The sequence below is a fragment of the Procambarus clarkii genome, chromosome 39 (assembly GCF_040958095.1).
Source record: "Procambarus clarkii isolate CNS0578487 chromosome 39, FALCON_Pclarkii_2.0, whole genome shotgun sequence".
NCBI classification, from domain to species: domain Eukaryota; kingdom Metazoa; phylum Arthropoda; class Malacostraca; order Decapoda; family Cambaridae; genus Procambarus; species Procambarus clarkii.
Window position 1 is genome coordinate 9886270 of NC_091188.1, and position 6000 is coordinate 9892269.

At 50.4% G+C, this 6000-nt stretch overlaps 1 protein-coding gene across 1 annotated transcript in view; it reads right to left on the reverse strand.

The window, feature by feature from the left end:
- Positions 1–6000, reverse strand: part of LOC123760538 (paired mesoderm homeobox protein 2B) — a 175277-nt gene that overhangs the window by 26719 nt on the left and 142558 nt on the right. The gene's annotated exons all lie outside the window — the stretch shown is intronic.

The window sequence follows — 6000 nt, forward strand, 5'->3', positions numbered from 1 at the left end:
TGTTCTCCTAACTTGTCTCTAGCGTTAATCTCTTTATTATCTCTTGAAAGTCTCGTTGTAAATCTTTGGATTTTTCTAAACATAATTTTAGTCAATCGTTACGTTGGGATTTTTACATGTTGGAGTGCTGCATATTTTAAAGTATGTGGCTGACGTACGTTGTTCATCGAATTTCTAAATTTAATGAAATATAAATTCTAAATTCTATTTTCTAAATTCTTATGCTCACCAATTTCGCATATAATGTTATATTTGAGTCTGAGTCAGACATGCCCAGGTCTCTTATATCTAATTTTTTTTGTGGAGGGGGGGAGGAAGGAGACTTGCAACTGTCTCACCCTTTTCTTAACCGTCATTACTTTGCATTTGTTGGGCATAAACTCTAGTAGCCATTTGTCCACCTAACACTGCAGCGTGTCGCAAGCTTCCTGAAATATTGTGCAGTTCCTTCAGGTCTAACGTTCGTGTGTACCCACGTGTGCACGCCTGGGGGATAGTACCCACGTGTACACGCCTGGGGGACAGTACCCACGTGTACACGCCTGGGGGACAGTACCCACGTGTACACGCCTGGGGGACAGTACCCACGTGTACACGCCTGGGGGACAGTACCCACGTGTACACGCCTGGGGGACAGTACCCACGTGTACACGCCTGGGGGACAGTACCCACGTGTACACGCCTGGGGGACAGTACCCACGTGTACACGCCTGGGGGACAGTACCCACGTGTACACGCCTGGGGGACAGTACCCACGTGTACACGCCTGGGGGACAGTACCCACGTGTACACGCCTGGGGGACAGTACCCACGTGTACACGCCTGGGGGACAGTACCCACGTGTACACGCCTGGGGGACAGTACCCACGTGTACACGCCTGGGGGACAGTACCCACGTGTACACGCCTGGGGGACAGTACCCACGTGTACACGCCTGGGGGACAGTACCCACGTGTACACGCCTGGGGGACAGTACCCACGTGTACACGCCTGGGGGACAGTACCCACGTGTACACGTCTGAGGACAGTACTCACGTGTTGTGAGGACTGTACAGGTAGAAGATGGCAGGTAGATGTAGAAGATGGCAGGTAGATTTAGAAGATGGCAGGTAGATTTAGAAGATGGCAGGTAGATTTAGAAGATGGCAGGTAGATTTAGAAGATGGCAGGTAGATTTAGAAGATGGCAGGTAGATTTAGAAGATGGCAGGTAGATGTAGAAGAAGGCAAGTAGATGTAGAAACAGTATTACCACTGACTTGCGAGAACTGTCTAGTAGATTGTGATGCCGAAGGTTAATTGAAGGTATTCCGAATTGAGGTGAAACTTTGAGATGAGGTGGAGGCGAGGGTTGATACCTGCTTGATGGGGTTCTGGGAGTTCTTCTACTTCTCAAGCCCGGCCCGAGGCCAGGCTTGACTTGTGAGAACTTGGTCCACCAGGCTGTTGCTTGGAGCAGCCCGCGTGGAAACATACCCACTAGAGCCCGGTTGGTCCAGCACTTCTTGGAGAAAAGTATCTAGTTTTCTCTTGAAGATGTTCACGATTGTTCCGGCAATATTTCTTATACTCGCTGAGAGTGGACGTTGAACAACCGCGGACCTCTAATGTTTATACAGTGTTCTCTGATTGTGCCTATGGCACCTCTGCTCTTCACTGGTTCTATTCTGCATTTTCTTCCATATCGTTCACTCCAGTACGTTGTTATTTTACTGTGTAGATTTGGGAACTGGCCCTCCAGTATTTTCCATGTGCATATTATTTAATATATCTGTAGTCTCCTTTCTAGAGAATACATTTGGAGAGCTTTGAGACGATCCCAATAATTTAAGTGCTTTATCTCGTCTATGCGTGCTGTATATGTTCTCTGTATTCCCTCTATTTCAGCAATCTCTCCAGCTCTGAAGGGGGAAGTTAGTACTGAGCAGTACTCAAGACGAGACAGTACAAGTAATTTGAAGAGTACAACCATTGTGATGGGATCCCTGGATTTGAAAGTTCTCGTAATCCATCCTATCATTTTTCTGGCTGTCGCAATATTTGCTTAGTTATGCTCCCTAAACGTTAGGTCGTCAGACATTATTATTCCCAAATCCTTTACATGCTGCGTTCCTACCATGGGCACATTTGATTGTGTTTTGTACCCTGTATTATTTTTAAGATCCTCATTTTTACCGTACCTGAGTACCTGGTATTTATAAATAAAGGAAGGAGATAAAGAAAGAGGAGGAGAAGGTAGATCAGTCCTAATGTTGGGCTATACATGAGGTAGACTGTTGGTAATCTTTAGGGTGCTCTTGAATTGCTGACGAACTGAGAGACAGACAGAGACGGGGAGAACTGATAGACAGGGGGACAGGAGATAGAGAGACAGGTTCTTGGACCAGAAGAGAACTGGGAGGAGGATAAGGACTGAAGAAGATGAGGAGGAACAGGAGGGAGGACGAGAGGCAAGAGACGAACTAGGGAGAATTGGTGAAGGAGGAACGAAGTCAGAGAGGAGAGAAATAATGAGGACATAAGATGCAAGAGAAAGGTGAAGGAACATGGGGAAATGATGCTGTTGGGAAAGAAAAGAAAGAGGTTAGATGGAGTTGGAGGGGGGGGATGAAGTGGGGGGGAGGAGAGAGGGGGTGGGAGGGGTGAGGGAGGGGGGTGAGGGGCAGGTGACGCGGAGACGACACTAATACGGATGAATGTGCCACGCTGGCCCTGGACGCTCTCTTGATTAGCTCCCCCTTCCCCCCTAAAGGAAGGGAACACCCCCTGCCATCCTGAGGGAGGGAACAACACCCCCTTCCCTTCTGAAGGAAGAGAACACCCCCCCCCCCTCTTCACTCCTGAGAGAGGGAACCACCACCTCCCGTCTATCCTAAGAGGAACACCTCCTCCCTCCTTCCTCCTGAAGGGAACACCCCTTTTATCACTGCTGAGGCGACCACCCCCTTCCCCTCACTGCTGAGGCGACCACCCCCTTCCCCTCACTGCTGAGGCGACCACCCCCTTCCCCTCACTGCTGAGGCGACCACCCCCTTCCCCTCACTGCTGAGGCGACCACCCCCTTCCCCTCACTGCTGAGGCGACCACCCCCTTCCCCTCACTGCTGAGGCGACCACCCCCTTCCCCTAACTGCTGAGGCGACCACCCCCTTCCCGTCACTGCTGAGGGTGAACAATCCCCTTCTCTCCCTGTAGAGGAACACACTCCGTCCCCTAACGGCTAAGGGGAACACCCCCTCTAGGCTGAGGGGAACCCCAAGCTGACAATTCCTTTGTTTTCCAAACACCTCGAAGCCGGCTGGAGACCACTGGAGACCGCCAGAGGCCACTGGAGCCCCTGGAGGCCGACCAGAGGAAGGCGCTGAGGTGGAGGTAGGAGGCAAAAGGCCTCATTAGGTTGATAGCAAGACAAGAGCCTGAGGCCTCCAGAGGGGAAGACTACCTAGTGAGAGGAAAGACAGACATGAAGACAAGATAGCAAGCAGGATAGCAGGAAGAGGAGGAGCATATATAGGCAGGAACATGGAGCGTGTGTCGTGGGTAAGTTTAGGAGAGTAAACTGTGTGATGCTCCCTCGCGGTAATAATGCTCCAAGGTACTCTCCGTGGCTGGGAACGCTCCAAGGTACTCTCCGTGGCTGGGAACGCTCCAAGGTACTCTCCGTGGCTGGGAACGCTCCAAGGTACTCTCCGTGGCTGGGAACGCTCCAAGGTACTCTCCGTGGCTGGGAACGCTCCAAGGTACTCTCCGTGGCTGGGAACGCTCCAAGGTACTCTCCGTGGCTGGGAACGCTCCAAGGTACTCTCCGTGGCTGGGAACGCTCCAAGGTACTCTCCGTGGCTGGGAACGCTCCAAGGTACTCTCCGTGGCTGGGAACGCTCCAAGGTACTCTCCGTGGCTGGGAACGCTCCAAGGTAACCTCCGTGGCTGGGAACGCTCCAAGGTAACCTCCGTAGCTGGGAATGCTCCACTAACACTCCTGATAATTTTACCCAAACAGCAGCTGAAGACAACATGAGGGGCTGGGCCGCCGGCGCCCCACGCCCATAGTCACACACTCGCGCACACCCAATACAAATTTCCGTAAATAATAGTGATTTCGTTTTCTTTTTACACTAAAAATCATATATTTACATTTACATATATTTACAGCCTGAGGTAAAACTTGGCTCCTCCACAGCCTGAGAATGAGAAGGCAGACACACACAGGTTGGTTGGTTGGTTAAGATTCGCTACTTGGAACAAAAAGTTCCAAGCAGCACGGGCTATGGTGAGCCCGTGAGACACAGAGGAAGGAGAGAGAACACGCACAGGAAACCAATAATAACCGACACTGAGGCAGAGAATACAAGGAGAGTGCAAGAGTGGTGGATCAACTTCCACTAGGGACTCACTGCAACAGGATCAACCCCCCCCCCTCCACAAACATCAGCACACACACACAATGTCCCATCAATCACTTGCACTAATCCGCGTTCGATCCCCCGGTGATCCAAGTGGTTGGGCACAGTTTCTTCTCCACATCTTCGCATCTCAGAGCCTTATCCTCACATCTCTTCCAAGTAACTATTCTATCTCTCGCACTGTCTGTCGATGCATGTGTTACCTGCCCGGAACACGACTCAAGGAACTCCAGAGGAAGGAAGTACCTGTTGCGTGCCTTCCGCTGCCAATGAGTGCCTCTTGCAACAGACCAGTGCCAAGGGAGGGAGATAAATCGGCCTCAGGCTGTTGTAGATCTACTCTACACCAGTATTTGAGTAGACGTGGGGGACTGAGGAAAGAGATGAATACGGAGAAGGAAATGATTCGAGGCGAGGATGTGGGGCCAGGTCCCGCAGGCGGGCCGCTCCCGCTTGTCACCCACTAAAGTTCCCGCCTCCGGGCCCACCACACCTCCTGCTGGCGGCCACAACCATGCACCCTTTTGCTAGTTTTATATCCGGCTCTTTGTCTCCCTAGTTGTGTTCCTCTCTCTCTCTCTCTCTCTCTCTCTCTCTCTCTCTCTCTCTCTCTCTCTCTCTCTCTCTCTCTCTCTCTCTCTCTCCGGTAGGTTTGTGTCTATGTTTTAAAGCATTTAACCAGCTGAGGTAACATTATATATATAATATATATATATATATATATATATATATATATATATATATATATATATATATATATATATATATATATATATATATATGGAGCTGAGGTAGTGCGAGCAGTCACTTGTATTGTGAAAAACAGGTAGGAAATATAATTGGAAGAAGACAGGGCGCGGCGGTGCTCTACGATGCTGGCCACCTTGCCCTGTGGCCACGCCGTCTCTCCCCATCTCGGGGTCAGTAAGTGCGAACGTTTGTTTGTCTGTGTCTGCAGTGGACATTGTTGAAGGGAATTAATTCAGACTAGGCATAGCTTTTTTTCCCTTTTAGACCGTGGGAAGGTCATAGACTTCCCTCCAAACCATTCCTGGTTTGGAGGTTTGGAATGGTTTGGAGTCGGGTCCAAGAGCTAAAGTCAGCTCTTAGTTTTAATGCAACGAGAAGTGGGTTACAATTTTCAGTGTGTATATATATATGTCCCACGGGGAGGCCCCGCTTTTAGCGATGATTGTTTTGATTCAGTAACTGCGTTTGAAGCTCTTCTCGATAAGTGCTTCACTCACTCTCAACGTTCGGTGCTTCGATGCTGCTTCGTAAATAACATAGGCCATCGTCACAGCCTCAGCCCACCGTCGGCGAGCGGACAGCACGCTGGACTTGTGATCCTGTGGTCCCGGGTTCGATCCCGGGCGCCGGCGAGAAACAATGGGCAGAGTTTCTTTCACCCTATGCCCCTGTTACCTAGCAGTAAAATAGGTACCTGGGTGTTAGTCAGCTGTCACGGGCTGCTTCCTGGGGGTGGAGGCCTGGTCGAGGACCGGGCCGCGGGGACACTAAAGCCCCGAAATCATCTCAAGATAACCTCAAGATAACCCCTTACAACATTGACCAATGATCGTTAATCCTGAAAATACC